General features: G+C 43.0%; 1 protein-coding gene across 3 annotated transcripts in view; it reads left to right on the top strand.

Annotated features, from left to right (window-relative positions):
- Nucleotides 1-16034, top strand: part of LOC106580141 (EGF-like repeat and discoidin I-like domain-containing protein 3) — a 314416-nt gene that overhangs the window by 15387 nt on the left and 282995 nt on the right. The window lies entirely within an intron of this gene.

The raw sequence follows: 16034 nt of genomic DNA, 5'->3' as shown, positions 1-16034 counted from the left end.
GTGTTTCCACAAATCAGATTTCCACTTCCTGTTAGGATTTGTCTCAGGGTTTTGACTGCCATATGAGTTCTGTTATACTCACAGACACCATTCAAACAGTTTTAGAAACTTTAGGGTCTTTTCTATCCAAATCTACTAATTATATGCATATTCTCATTTCTGGGTAAGAGTAAGAACCAGTTTAAATCGGGTACCTTTTTTATACTGCCGTGAAAATACTGCCCCCTATCCCCAACAAGTTAAAGTCACCCAGAATTGTAAGGGGTGAGCCATCCTCAGGAAAGGAACTTATCAAGGTGGCAAGCTCATTGATGAACGCTCCAAGGGAACCTGGAGGGCGATAAATGATAAGGATGTTAAGCTTGAATGGGCTAGTGACTGTGACAGCATGGAATTCAAAGGAGGAGATAGACAGATGGGTCAGGGGAGAAAGAGAGAATGTCCAGTTGGGAGAGATGTGGATTCCAGTGCCACCACCCCGCTGACCAGATGCTCTCGGGGTATGCGAGAACACGTGGTCAGACGAGGAGCGAGCAGTAGGAGTAGCAGTGTTTTCTGTGTTAATCCATGTTTCCGTCAGCGCCAAGAAGTCGAGGGACTGGAGGCTATTATAGGCTGAGATGAACTCTGCCTTGTTGGCCGCAGACCGGCAGTTCCGGAGACCTGGAATTCCACATGGGTTGTGCGCGCTGGGACCACCAGGTTAGAGTGGCAGCGGCCATGCGGTGTGAAGGGTTTGTGTGGCCTGTGCAGAGGAGAGAACAGGGATAGACAGACACATAGTTGACAGGCTATAGGAGAGGCTATGCTAATGCAAAGGAGATTGGAATGAAAATTAACTAAACAACTGGGGAAGCGAGAGAGCAGGGCCTCCCTCACTAACCATTCACTGAAACACTCAAATATAACTTTTCCAACTTCCACTTTAGAAATTATAATTGATGTAAACTACAGTGGTTCAATGTTTCCAGGAATAGGCTCAAACTTAGTTTATTCAGCTAGATAACCTTGTACAGTATTCTTCCGTGAAACCCACCCAGTGCACCGTGTCCTATGACGCCGTAGCTAACTAGCATGCTAGCATCCAATAACACACGGTTAGCACCAATACTTGGTTACAACAAACTACCAATGGATCATTCGGGTCCGTGTCTCGGTCCTTTCATAACGCAGAAGTAATTAAACATTGGCTAGCTAACACAAAGTCAGTCCTGCTAGCTACACAAGTGGACTACACAACTCGAAAGTTCAGAAAGTTAAGCTTACGTTGCAAAAATCTTATTGACTAAAAATGATACAGTACTGCTAGATTTCTTGGCTATAACATGTCACATATTAACCTCTATGGGCTAGGTGGGACGCTTGCGTCAATAAAAAGAGCCAAGATGAAACACAATTTGTCAGACAGGCCACTTCCTGCATGGAATCTTCTCAGGTTTTGGCCTGCCATATGAGTTCTGTTATACTCACAGACACCATTCAAACAGTTTTAGAAACTTTAGGGTGTTTTCTATCCAAAGCCAATAATTATATGCATATTCTAGTTACTGGGCAGGAGTAGTAACCAGATTAAATCGGGTACGTTTTTTATCCGGCCGTGTCAATACTGCCCCCTAGCCCTAACAGGTTAACACATACATATTTTACCATGTAGAAAAAATACTAAAGTCTGCGGGAAGTTAAATTTCTCCAAACAATTGGAATTGGACACCCCAAAGTGTCTTTCCTGAAGATAAAAATACTTTGTATATGTGTCAAGGGGTCATCAAGTCATCTGGATGCTATTGTCCTTGGTAAGGTTTTGTAATAGCGGGTCAAATCCAGTAGCATCGGCTGGCAATGATCCACAAATATCCACATTTTGACTAGCTTTTCCAAGTGTTTCTGTACCAGAATTATGATTATTGATGCTTTGGGATCTTCAGGCCTATATGTAAGCTTGTTATTGTCATAATTACCTGGTAATCCTTCATAACTCTCTAACAACAGGGCAATACAAAGATGATAATACTTTGCACTTCCCTGCAAACTAAGTAAGTGGTATAAGGTGTTAAGTAAATGTTTCCATTCATGTGTTTAAAAGGGTAGTTACATATCACTTAAATAATGTTTCTCGATAAGAGAATGTTATGTGACCACAATGCCAAGACCAAATCAGAGGCCAATAGGTTTCCTAAGGTTTCCAGCGAGTTAGAAATGTAGAATAAAATAGATTCTTTGAGACTTTGTGAGATTAAAGTTGGACAGACATTGTAAGGAGATTATGGATCCAGGAATTGAACAGAGGGATGATGCAGAGAGCTTTGGATGTGATTTATCTTTTATCTGTTCACAGCAAACCATAGCCAGATGGTTTTTGTTTTTGGCCCTTTAAGGTCTATTAGGATCATGCTTTATTTTATTTGTATTGTTCCGGCCACGATATTATCCACGTTTTGGTTTGGTGAAGGAGTGTTCCTCAAATCATATCAAATTGTATTGGTCACATACACATCTTTCGCAGATGTTAATGCGGGTGTAGCGAAATGCTTGTGTTATTAGCTCTAACAGTGCAGTACTGTCTAACAATCCACAACAATACACACAAGTCTTAATGTAAAATAATGGAATCAAGAAATCTATAAATATTAGATTGAGCAATATCGGAGTGACATTGACTAAAATACAGTAGAATAGAATTCAGTATATAGATATGAGATAACTAAAGCAGTATGTTAACATTATTCAAACATTATTAAAGTGACTAGTGTTCCATTAATAAAGTGGCCAGTTATTCCAAGTCGATGTATAAAAGGCAGCAGCCTCTAAGGTGCATGGTTTGGTAACCGGGTGGAAGCTGGCTAGTGATGGCTATTCAACAGTCTGATGGCCTTGAGATAGAAGCTGTTTTTCAGTCTCTCGGTCCCAGCTTTGATGCATCTGTACTGAACTCGCCTTCTGGATGATAGCGGGGTGAATAGGCCGTGGCTCGGATGGCTGATGTCATTGATCTTTTTGGCCATCCTGTGACATCGGGTACTGTAGGTGTCCTTGAGGGCAGGTAGTTTGCCCCCAGTGATGCGTTGGGCAGACCGGGGTGGAGGTGGTTTACGGTATTTCCTCCGACATACCCCAGGAGATAGGGGAAGCTCATTTTAATTCTGGAGGGGTGAACTCCAAATCATGGACTTCTTTGCACTTTTGTTCTCCTGCAGCATAAATACAGTGCATTCGGAAAGTTTTCAGACCCCTTTAATTTTTTCACATTTTGTTACATTACAGCCTTATTCCAAAATTGATTAAATTGTTTTTTTCCCCTCATAAATCTACACATAAATACCTCATAATGACAAAGCAAAAAAAAAAATATATATATCAAATATCACATTTAGATAAGTTTTCAGACCCTTTACTCAGTACTTTGTTGAGGCACCTTTGGCAGTAATTACAAAATTGAGTTTTCTTGGGTAAGACGCTACAAGCTTGGCACACCTGTATTTGGGGAGTTTCTCCCATTCTTCTCTGCAGATCTACTCAAGCTCTGTCAGGTTGGATGGGGAGCGTTGCTGCACAGCTATTTTCAAATCTCTCCAGAGATGTTTGATCGGGTCCGGGCTCTGGCTGTGCCACTCAAGGACATTCAGAGACTTGTCCTGAAGCTACTCCTGCGTTGTCTTGGCTGTGTGCTTAGGGTTGTTGTCCTGTTGGAAGGTGAACCTTCACTCCAGTCTGAGGTCCTGAGCACTCCGGAGCAGGTTTTCATCAAGGATCTCTCTGTACTTTGCTCCGTTCATATTTCCCTCGATCCTGATTGGTCTCCCAGTCCCTGCCGCTGAAAAACATCCCCACAGCATGATGCTGCCACCACCGTGATTCACCTTAGAGATGGTGCCAGGTTTCCTCCAGACATGATGTTTGGCATTCAGGCCAAAGAGTTCAACATTGGTTTCATCAGACCAGAGAATCTTGTTGATCATGGTCTGAGAGTCCTTTAGGTGCCTTTTGGCAAACTCCAAGCAGGCTGTTATCTGCCTTTTACTGAGGAGTGGCTTCCGTCTGACCACTCTAGAATTAAGGCCTGATTGGTGGGGTGCTGCAGAGATGGTTGTCCTTCTGGAAGATTCTCCCATCTCCACAGAGGAACTCTGGAGCTCTGTCAGAGTGACCATCAGGTTCTTTGTCACCTCCCTGACCAAGGCCCTTCTCCCCCGATTGCTCATTTTGGCTGGGTGGCCAGCTCTAGGAAGAGTCTTTGTGGTTCCAAACTTCTGCCATTTAAGAATGATGGAGGCCACTGTCTTCTTGTGGAACTTCAATGCTGCAGACATGTTTTGGTACCCTTCCCCAGATCTGTGCCTCGATAACAATCCTGTCTCGGAGCTCTATGGACAATTCCTTCGACATCATGGCTTGGTTTTTGCTCTGACATGCACTGTCAACTGTGGGACCGTATATAGTGGTTAGTGCATTGGACTAGTAACCGAAAGGTTGCAAGATCGAATCCACGAGCTGACAAAGCAAAAATCTGTCGTTCTGCCCCTGAACAAGGCACTTAACCCACTGTTCCTAGGCCGTCATTGAAAATAAGAATTTGTTCTTAACTGACTTGCCTAGTTAAATAAAGGTAAAATAAAAAGAATACAATAATAATAAATTGAGACAGGTAGTATTACATTTAACCTGTTGGGTCTAGGGGGCAGCATTTGCACGTCTGGATAAAAAAAATGTACCCGATTTAATCTGGTTACTAATCCTACCCAGTAACTAGAATATGCATATACTTATTATATATGGATAGAAAACACTCTAAAGTTTCTAAAACTGTTTGAATGGTGTCTGTGAGTATAACAGAACTCATTTGGCAGGCAAAACCCTGAGACATTTTCTGACAGGAAGTGGATACCTGATGTGTTGTATTGACTTTAAACCTCTCCCATTGAAAAACACAGGGGTTTAGGAATATTTTGGCACTTCCTATTGCTTCCACTAGATGTCACCAGCCTTTACAAAGTGTTTTGAGTCTTCTGGAGGGAGATCTGACCGAACAAGAGCCATGGAACGGTGATGTCCCATTAGACACCTGGCGCGCTACTTCATGTTGGGTACCCTCGTTCCAATACGTTATAAAAGGCTATGCATTCGTCCACCTTGAATATTATTCATGTTCTGGTTAAAAAAGGCCCTAATGATTTATGCTATACAACGTTTGACATGTTTGAACGAACGGAAATATATTTTTTCCCCTCGTTCATGACGAGAAGTCCGGCTGGCTTACATCATGTGCTAACGAGACGGAGATTTTTGGACATAAATGATGAGCTTTTTTGAACAAAACTACATTCGTTATGGACCTGTGATACCTGGAAGTGACATCTGATGAAGAGAATCAAAGGTAATGGATTATTTACATAGTATTTTCGATTTTAGATATCCCCAACATGACGTCTAGTCTGTATCGCAACGCGTATTTTTCTGGGCACAGTGCTCAGATTATTGCAAAGTGTGATTTCCCAGTAAGGTTATTTTTAAATCTGGCAAGTTGATTGCGTTCAAAAGATGTAAATCTATAATTCTTTAAATGACAATATAATATTTTACCAATGTTTTCTAATTTTAATTATTTAATTTGTGACGCTGACTTGACTGCCGGTTATTGGAGGGAAACGATTTCCTCAACATCAATGCCATAGTAAAACGCTGTTTTTGTATATAAATATGAACTTGATAGAACTAAAAATGCATGCATTGTCTAACATAATGTCCTAGGAGTGTCATCTGATGGAGATTGTAAAAGGTTAGTGTATCATTTTAGCTGGTTTTATGGTTTTGGTGACCCTGTCTTTGACTTGACAAAACATTACACACAACTCTTGTAAATGTACTGTCCTAACATACTCTAAATTTATGCTTTCGCCGTAAAACCTTTTTGAAATCGTAAAACGTGGTTAGATTAAGGAGATGTTTATCTTTCAAATGGTGTAACATAGTTGTATTTTTGAAAAATTTGAATTTTGACATTTATTTGGATTCAAATTTGCCGCTCTTGAAATGCACCTGCTGTTGATGGAGTGCACCACAGGTGGCACGCTAGCGTCCCACCTAGCCCCAAGAGGTTAAGAATGATGGAGGCCACAGGTTTTTTGGGGACCTTCAATGGTGCAGAAATGTTTTGGTACCCTTCCCCAGATCTCTGCCTCGACACAATCCTGTCTCTGAGCTCTATGACAATTCCTTCGACCTCATGGCTTGGTTTTTGCTCTGACATGCACTGTCAACTGTGTAACCTTGTATTGACCGGTGTGTGCCTTTCCAAATCATGTCCAATCAATAGAATTTACCACAGGTGGACTCCAATCAAGTAGTATAAACATCTCAATGAGGATCAATGGAAACAGGATGCCGCTAAGCTCAATTTCTAGTCTCATAGCAAAGGGACTGAATACCTATGTAAGTAAGGTATTTTTTATATATACATTTGCATAAAATTCTAAAAACCTGTTTTCGCTTTGTCATTATGGCGTATTGTGTGTAGATTGATGAGGAAAACATGTATTTTTTAGGATAAGACTGTAACCTAACAAAATGTGGAAAATTGGTCTAAATACTTTCCGAATGCACTGCAACAATGCTAAGCAACAATGCTAACTAACTTTGTGGAGACATAAAGAAATGTAGAGGCATAGTAATTCAAACTATACTACTCAAAAAAATAAAGGGAACACTTAAACAACTCATCCTAGATCTGAATGAAAGAAATAATGTTATTAAATACTTTTTTCTTTACATAGTTGAATGTGCTGACAACAAAGTCACACACAAATAATCAATGGAAATCCAATTTATCAACCCATGGAGGTCTGGATTTGGAGTCACACTCAAAATTAAAGTGGAAAACCACACTACAGGCTGATCCAACTTTGATGTAATGTCCTTAACCTCTTACATCTAGACGTTCCGCTAGCGGAACACCTGCTCCAATATCCAATGATAGGCATGGCGCGAATTACAAATTCCTCAAAAATACAAAAACTTCAATTTTTCAAACATATTACTATTTCACAGCATTTTAAAGACAAGACTCTCCTTTATCTATGTGAAAGCACATTTTGCAATATTCTAAGTACATAGCCCAGCCATCACGGGCTAGCTATTTAGACACCCGGCAAGTTTAGCCTTCACCAAAATCAGATTTACTATTATAAAACTTTGATTACCTTTTGTTGTCTTCGTCAGAATGCACTCCCAGGACTGCTACTTCAATAACAAATGTTGGTTTGGTCCAAAATAATCCATCGTTATATCTGAATAGCGGCGTTTTGTTCGTGCGTCCCAGACACTATCCGAAATGGTAAATCAGGGTCGTGCGCATGGCGCAATTCGTGACAGAAAATTTCTAAATATTCCATTACCGTACTTCGAAGCATGTCAACCGCTGTTTAAAATCAATTTTTATGCAATTTATCTCGTAAAAAAGCGATAATATTCCGACCGGGAATCTCCTTTTCGGCAAACTGAGGAAAAATCACAAAGACGGGGGCGGCCAGGGCATGCGCCTAAGCCCACAGTCCCTTGATCGGCCACTTGAGAAAGGCGATAATGTGTTTCAGCCTGGGGCTGGGATAACGACATTCAGGTTTTTCCCGGGCTCTGAGCGCCCATGGAAGACGTAGGAAGTGTCACGTTAGAGCAGAGATCCTTTGTAAAAGATAGAGATGGCAAAGAAGTTCAAGAAATGGTCAGACAGGCCACTTCCTGTAAAGGAATCTCTCAGGTTTTGACCTGCCATTTGAGTTCTGTTATACTCACAGACACCATTCAAACAGTTTTAGAAACTTTGGAGTGTTTTCTATCCAAAGCCAATAATTATATGCATATTCTAGTTACTGGGCAGGAGTAGTAACCAGATTAAATCGGGTACGTTTTTTATCCAGCCGTGAAAATACTGCCCCCTAGCCATAACAGGTTAAAACAAGTCAAAATGAGGCTCAGTAGTGTGTGTGGCCTCCACGTGCCTGTAGGACCTCCCTACAACACCTGGGCATGCTCCTGATGAGGTGGCGGATGGTCTCCTGAGGGATCTCCTCCCAGACCTGGACTAAAGCATCCGCCAACTCCTGGACAGTCTGTGGTGCAACGTGGCGTTGGTGGATGGAGCGAGACATGATGTCCCAGATGTGCTCAATTGGATTCAGGTCTGGGGAACGGGCGGGCCAGTCCATAGCATCAATGCCTTCCTCTTGCAGGAACTGCTGACACACTCCAGCCACATGAGGTCTAGCATTGTCTTGCATTATGAGGAACCCAGGGCCAACCGCACCAATATATGGTCTCACAAGGGGTCTGAGGATCTCATCTCGGTACCTAATGGCAGTCAGGCTACCTCTGGCGAGCACATGGAGGGCTGTGCGGCCCCCCAAAGAAATGCCACCCCACACCATGACTGACCCACCGCCAAACCGGTCATGCTGGAGGATGTTGCAGGCAGCAGAACGTTCTCCACGGCGTCTCCAGACACTGTCACGTCTGTCACGTGCTCAGTGTGAACCTGCTTTCATCTGTGAAGAGCACAGGGCGCCAGTGGCGAATTTGCCAATCTTGGTGTTCTCTGGCAAATGCCAAACGTCCTGCACGGTGTTGGGCTGTAAGCACAACCCCCACCTGTGGACATCGGGCCCTCATACCACCCTCATGGAGTCTGTTTCTGACCGTTTGAGCAGACACATGCACATTTGTGGCCTGCTGGAGGTCATTTTGCAGGGCTCTGGCAGTGCTCCTCCTGCTCCTCCTTGCACAAAGGCGGAGGTAGCGGTCCTGCTGCTGGGTTGTTGCCCTCCTACGGCCTCCTCCACGTCTCCTGATGTACTGGACTGTCTCCTGGTAGCGCCATGCTCTGGACACTACGCTGACAGACACAGCAAACCTTCTTGCCACAGCTCGCATTGATGTGCCATCCTGGATGAGCTGCACTACCTGAGCCACTTGCGTGGGTTGTAGACTCCGTCTCATGCTACCAGTAGAGTGAAAGCACCGCCAGCATTCAAAAGTGACCAAAACATCAGCCAGGAAGCGAGAAGTGGTCTGTGGTCCCCACCTGCAGAACCACTCCTTTATTGGGGGTGTCTTGCTAATTGCCTATAATTTCCACCTGTTGTCTATTCCATTTGCACAACAGCATGTGAAATTTATTGTCAATCAGTGTTGCTTCCTAAGTGGGCAGTTTGATTTCACAGAAGTGTGATTGACTTGGAGTTACATTGTGTTGTTTAAGTGTTCCATTTATTTTTTTGAGCAGTGTATATTCAACACACTCTCTCTTCAGAGCAATATATTTTTTTACTTTAACCAAAAAGGTAGTTGGCATGTTTGATTGAACAGGGACCTTAGTTTCTTTAAGGCTTTGGGTCTAACGACCACTGAAAACCATGTGATTTATTGAAGAGGTACTTTACCCTGCAGAGGTGAGCTCTCTGCTTGATATACTCTACTTGTCAATCCAGCACTTCTGGTTCATCTTTGGTACCCAAATATTGTTTATTTTCTCTGTTGTAGAACATGATAAAAAAAAGTGTGTTTTATATTGATGGTTGTGTCATTACATTAGCACGTTACTGTATGTTTTTATGATCACATTAGCATAGACTGTACACAATGTCTCTTGGAATGTGGATTGGCATGCAAATGAGACTGTGTGTGCATTCACGTGGGAGTGAGAGCCATCCTTTTCTTTAGCTTTGGCTAAATATTTTGGATGACACGGATGTCGCAGACTTCTTACTCTGCTGCTGCACCTTTCCCTCTACTCTACTTCTCAGCATATGTCTATATCCTTACCTCTCCCTACTCCCTCGCTCTCCCTCTATTCCCACCCCTCCATCTCTCCCTCCATACCTTCTTTTTCCCCCCTCTTCCTATATCTACTCTGCTCGTCTCTGCCTTTCTCTCTCTCCCGCCCTCTTTCTCTCTGTCCTTCTCCCTATATCATCTCTCTCTCTCTCTCTCTCTCTCTCTCTCTCTCTCTCTCTCTCTCTCTCTCTCTCTCTCTCTCTACCTTAGCCAACACTCCCAGTGTGATGTTGTTAGTAATGTTAAGTGCATCAGACACAGGCAATATCCCAGGATTTGTTTGTGCATTTCATCCCTGTGCATTTCATCCCATTCTCAGACATCACCATGCGCTGTTAACTTTTATTTGTGTGTGTGTGTAGTGCAGGGATCCAACTGTTCATTTGTGTGTGTGTACAGTACAAGTGTGTTTGTCAATGTGTGTGTATGTGTGTTTGTGAATACCAACTGTTTTTTAACTCTGAAGCTTTGAGAGGTAACCTAGAAATGTCATCGCTAAAATAATAAATTATTCCAAGAATTGTTCCTCCTGTGTTTTGCTCACGAAGCTACTGTATATCCAAAAGCTTCAGTCATCCCACCAATCCCACCCTCTGATAGGTTTCACCATAGCGCCTAATAAAGACTGTTAGCCTTCTCTCTATATGTAAACGTATGTCTTTTTTGGTTTTATCAATAATGATCACACCTATTGGACCTTATTGGAATAATACTATTGCGTATGGGTATGTGAGCAAGTGTGTGTGTCGGTAAGAGGAGCTCAGACAAGGCAATTGCCAAATGTTATTTGTTTTTTTTGGGGGGGTAACAGATTATCCGAGAAAAATCTTGAGTGAGAACAAAGGTGCGATTTAGTTAAGTGAAATATCTCCAGTCCAGCTGTTTTAGATTACCCTTGGTGTGTTTGCTCAGACAGAGAGCAGCTCAAAAACAAAGCACAGGATGTGTGGAAGGTCCAGGCAACTGGTGTGCGTTGCGTTGCAGTCCCTCTCTCCAATCTTAAAAACATCAACACGAGAGGAGGAGAGGTTAAGGAGGGTAAAAACTGATGGTTAGTGGAAACATGCTCACCCCTTCTTCTCTGGAGGCAGAGCATTGATCAAATAGGGCAAGGGTTACAGTCTCTTGCATCAGTACAGTGATTAAGAGGAATGCTTAAATTCGGAAGAGAGTTTGGGGAATGAGGAGATTTTTGTTATCGCCAGTTTTTCCCTTTGATACGTTTCCCTGGTGCTTCCAAGGCACCTGTTCTCACTCCCCCTCTCCGATGATTTAGATGGTTCATTGTAGAATCTGGTGGTTTTCAAAGGTCATGTTTGTTGTTTTTTTTTTTATTGTAAAGGTTTTCTATGTAGATCATATGTCTAACACTGCAGTGCACATGTATTGGAAGAATGTGGAAGTGGAATGTTCATAGAATGTGGAATGGAGCATTAAATATTATCTTGCACAGGGATGTGGTAGAGAGAGAGAGAGAGAGAGAGAGAGAGAGAGAGAGAGAGAGAGAGAGAGAGAGAGAGAGAGAGAGAGAGAGAGAGAGAGAGAGAGAGAGAGAGAGAGAGAGAGAGAGAGAGAGAGAGAGAGAGAGAGAGAGAGAGAGAGAGAGAGAGAGAGAGAGAGAGAGAGAGAGAGAGAGAGAGAGAGAGAGAGAGAGAGAGAGAGAGAGAGAGAGAGAGAGAGAGAGAGAGAGAGAGAGAGAGAGAGAGAGAGAGAGAGAGAGAGAGAGAGAGAGAGAGAGAGAGAGAGAGAGAGAGAGAGAGAGAGAGAGAGAGAGAGAGAGAGAGAGAGAGAGAGAGAGAGTCACATCAGACAGGTGGGCTTTGCCACCTGGGTTTCTTTTCTATGTTTCTCCATATTGGTTAAATTTCGCATTTGCATCCAGTGTTGAATATAATGGAAAACACCTAACAATAATTCCACGAAAATGTTGGGTATCTGTGTCTAGCTGTTCTTTTTGAAATAACATTGTTATGTTACTTAGTGGATGAGTCGTAATACCTAGTCTGGAAAAAAGTTAACCATGAAAAACAGATACTTTTCCCCCTTTAGTTTGCATGGTATATTAAAATAACATGAACCAATACATTTCTTGTTCATTTGAAATGTTTTTATTCTGAATACATTTTCAGTATGTGTGTGTTTTAACGTGTTGGTCATTGTATAGTAAATCAGCTTGCACTATCGGCCTGTTTTGTAACTGCACAAGGACTTCTACTATACCAGGAGACTGAGCTATACCAGGGGACTGAGCTAACATTTATTTTATCACGGCACAATATGTTTGGCAGAACTTCTTCACAGTTACAGTGGAAGGCTAAAGGTTGATGACACCATCTTTAGCACCCTTGCTACCATTTCGTTGTCAACTCCAATCGCCAAGGCAGCCCACGTATGCAGGACTTGAGCTGCCATGCAATACTGTAGTAGAGTACATTTGAGTTGTTCACCTTGGCCCCCTTGCAAGCAGGACCTTGGTGATCTAAGCTGGCAGGATGCCAGGGTTAATCAGGGAGAGTTGTGTGTACACACTGGGCATCCCCACCATAGCTGTTGGTCCTAGGCTGCTGGCCAGCCTAGCATGTAATCCATGGATCATGATGTGGGGTTCAGCTGCTTATTTAATGAAATCGTATGCCCTTGAACCCCTCTGAGATTTTAATCAAAATGTACGTTTTTAGGTTGACGTACCATAGGCCTACAACAAGTGAGACACAATGAAAAAAGCTAGTATGGCATTGAAAGGTTTGTATCAATGTTTCAGAAGCTGCTTCAAATCACTCAAGTTTCCCAACAGACCCAGACCCAACATTCACAACCAAATTAAGACATAAAATAAAAACATACAAAAATATTGTCTGCAACGGACATTTAGATATTGTAGATATATTTATTCCTTTTGTGTAGGCGATCTGACTGACAAAATAATGTAATGTGGACTTTGGGTGGAAGTGGAATTTGTCTGTTGGTTGTCAGTGTTCCTTTATCCGGTGTGAACGTGATACATGTTCCTCACACTCCCTCCACTGAGTAACAGCCTCTTTGATCAGTGCTCAGGATGCCCACCCTCAACATGTTGATATAACAATGAACATATATCACAACTGTCAGTCTTATGTTTTTCACCATGCGTAATATGAGGTAGGCTATGTATTGTACAACAGCACAATAATACATTTTTATTCAGGTATGTTATTTGAACTTGGGCTCAAAAGCCTATGTGTATGCATAAGCTCTAATATGCTGATGGTCGTTATCAAGTTGGGTACTACCAAAGCATGTCCAGAGTGCATAAAAGGAGATTACCGTGACTTAACTGTCACGTGGAATTTTACTGTGGTCATGACTTATGACTGCTGAGGTGGCGGTAATATGGTTTCCGCAACAGCCCTAAGCCCATAGTTTGATAAAAACCTGTTGGTTTCTGATAGATTTCAACAACCATACACATTTAAAACCGAGTGTAGAAAATGACTTCTGCTGTTGAAGGGTAAAGCTCACTACTGTGACACCTGAGCTGGAGCAACAGATAGAGAGGAAGTGGAAAGGTGGGAGGCAGCGTGATGGGATCTATATGGCGCATCTGCAACATTGATCAAATCAAATTTTATTGGTCACATACACATGGTTAGCAGATGTTAATGCGAGAGTAGTGAAATGCATGTGCTTCTAGTTCCAACAGTGCAGTAATATCTAACAATTCCCCAACAACGATCTATTACACACAAATCTAACAAGTAATCTAACAACTACCTAATACACACAAATATAAAGGGGTGAATGAGAATATGTACACTTAAGTATATGGATGAGCGATGGACGAGCGGCATAGGCAAGGTGCAGTAGATTGTATAAAATACAGTATATACATGTGATATGAGTAATGTAAGCTATGTAAACCTTATTAACGTGGCATTGTTTAATATGACTAGTGATCCATTTATTTGAGTGTCCAGTGATTGGGTCTTAGTGTAAGCAGCAGCCTCTCTGAGTTAATGATGGCTATTTAACAGTCTGATGGCCTTGAGATAGAACCTGTTCTTCAATCTTTCGGTCCCAGCTTTGATGCACCTGTACTGACCTTGCCCTCTGGATGATAGCGGTGTGAACAGGCAGTGGCTCCGTTGGTTGTTGTCCTGGATGATATTTGTGGCCTTCCTGTGACACTGGGTGCTGTAGGTGTCATGAAGGGCAAGTAGTTTGCCCCCGGTGATGCGTTGTGCAGACCGCACCACCCTCTGGAGAGCCTTGCGGTTGAGTGTGGTGCAGTTGCCGTATCAGGCTGTGATACAGCAGGACAGGATGCTCTCGATTGTGCATCTGTAAAAGTTTGTCAGGGTGTTTTGGTGAGAGGACAAATTTCTTCAGCCTCCTGAGGTAGAAGAAGCACTGTTGTGCCTTCAACACACTGTCTGTGTGGGTGGATCGTTTCCGTTTGTCTGTGATGTGTACACCTAGGAACTTAACTTTCCACCTTCTCCACTACTGTCCCGTCGATGTGGATAGGGGGGTGCTCCCTCTGCTGTTTCCTGAAGTCCACCATCATCTCCTTTGTTTTGTTGACATTGAGTGAGAGGTTGTTTTCCTGACACCACACTCTGAGTAACCTCACCTCCTCCATGTAGGCTGTCTTGTCGTCGTTGGTGATCAAGCCTACTACTGTTGTGTTGTCTGCAAACTTGATGATTGAGTTGGAGGCCTGCATGGCCACGCAGTCATGGGTGAACAGGGAGTACAGGAGAGGGCTGAGCACTCACCCTTGTGGGGCCCCAGTGTTGAGGGTAAGCGAAGTGGAGACGTTGTTTCCTACCTTCCCCACCTGGGGGACGGGCCCAGTTGCACAGGGAGGGGTTGAGACCCAGATCCTCCAGCTTCATGATGAGCTTGGAAGGTTCTATAGTGTTGAATGCTGAGCTGTAGTCAATGAACAGCATTCTTACATAGGTATTATTTTTGCCCAGATGGAATAGGACAATGTGCAGTGTGATGGTGACTGCATCATCTGTGGACCTGTTGGGGCGGTATGCAAACTGAAGTGGGTCTAAGGTGGCCGGTAAGGTGGCGGTGACATGATCCTTGACTAGTCTCTCAAAGCACTTCATGATGACAGAAGTGAGTGCTACTGGGCGGTATTCATTTAGTTCAGTTATCTTTGCCTTCTTGGGTACAGGAACAATGTGAGCCATCTTGAAGCATGTGGGGACAACAGACTGGGATAGGGAGAGATTAAATATGTCTGTAAACACACCAGCCAGCTGGTCTGCACATGCTCTGAGGACGCGGCTCGGGATGCCGTCTGGGCCAGCAGCCTTGCGAGGGTTAACTATTTCAAATGTTTTACTCAAGTCAGCCACTGAGATGGAGAGGGGGGGACGCAGTCTTTATTAGCGATCCGCGATGGTGGCACTGTATTATCCTCAAAGCGGGTGTTTAGTTCGTCTGGAAGCGTGACGTTTGTATCCGTGACGTGGCTGTTTTTATTTTTGTAGTCCGTGATTTCCTGTAGACCCTGACACATACGTTTTGTGTCTGAGCCATTGATTTGCGTCTCCACCTTGTCCCTGTACCGGCATTTTGCTTGTTTGATTTCCTTGCGGAGAGAATAACTACACTGTTTATATTCAGCCATATCTCCAGACCTCTTTCCCTGCATCAAAGTCAAAAGCAGGACAGAAACAGGCACTCCGAATATGGATTCCCTTGTTCATGCGTGGTGCAGACGGACCAGTTCATCACTGAGGTCGAGTTCCCAGTCATCCGGACTATCAGCAGGGCCTCTATGCACAGTCACATGACTCTATCCTAACACACACACCCACCATATGCTGCCGCTACTATTGATTTCTTTCCCCCTACTGCTCAGCCACTTTACCCCTTATTGTATGCCTACCTTGTTCTTTGGCGTACTGTATATTATTTTCTTCTTTCTCTACTGGGATACTTTGTTCTTTTTTTATATTGACACTTACTATTTTTATATTGCTACTATGCAAATATGCAAGTAACCATTCCACTGTGCTGTTTACACCTTCTGTATCCTGTGCATGTGACAAATAAACTTAGATTTTATTTGATATAGTGTCTGCTTACCAGAGATGGTATTGTGAAGAACAACATGACCTGCACCAAAGTCAGATTAGGATATAAGGACTAGATAGTGTATTTTAACCTGGAGTTTTTCCTTAGAGTAGGCTACTACTTTTACCACTTTTAGT

This window comes from Salmo salar, chromosome 20 (genome assembly GCF_965601325.2).
Source record: "Salmo salar chromosome 20, fSalSal1, whole genome shotgun sequence".
Lineage (NCBI taxonomy): Eukaryota > Metazoa > Chordata > Actinopteri > Salmoniformes > Salmonidae > Salmo > Salmo salar.
The sequence above is the reverse complement of the archived record's forward strand: the minus strand, read 5'-3'. Positions and strand labels throughout refer to the sequence as shown.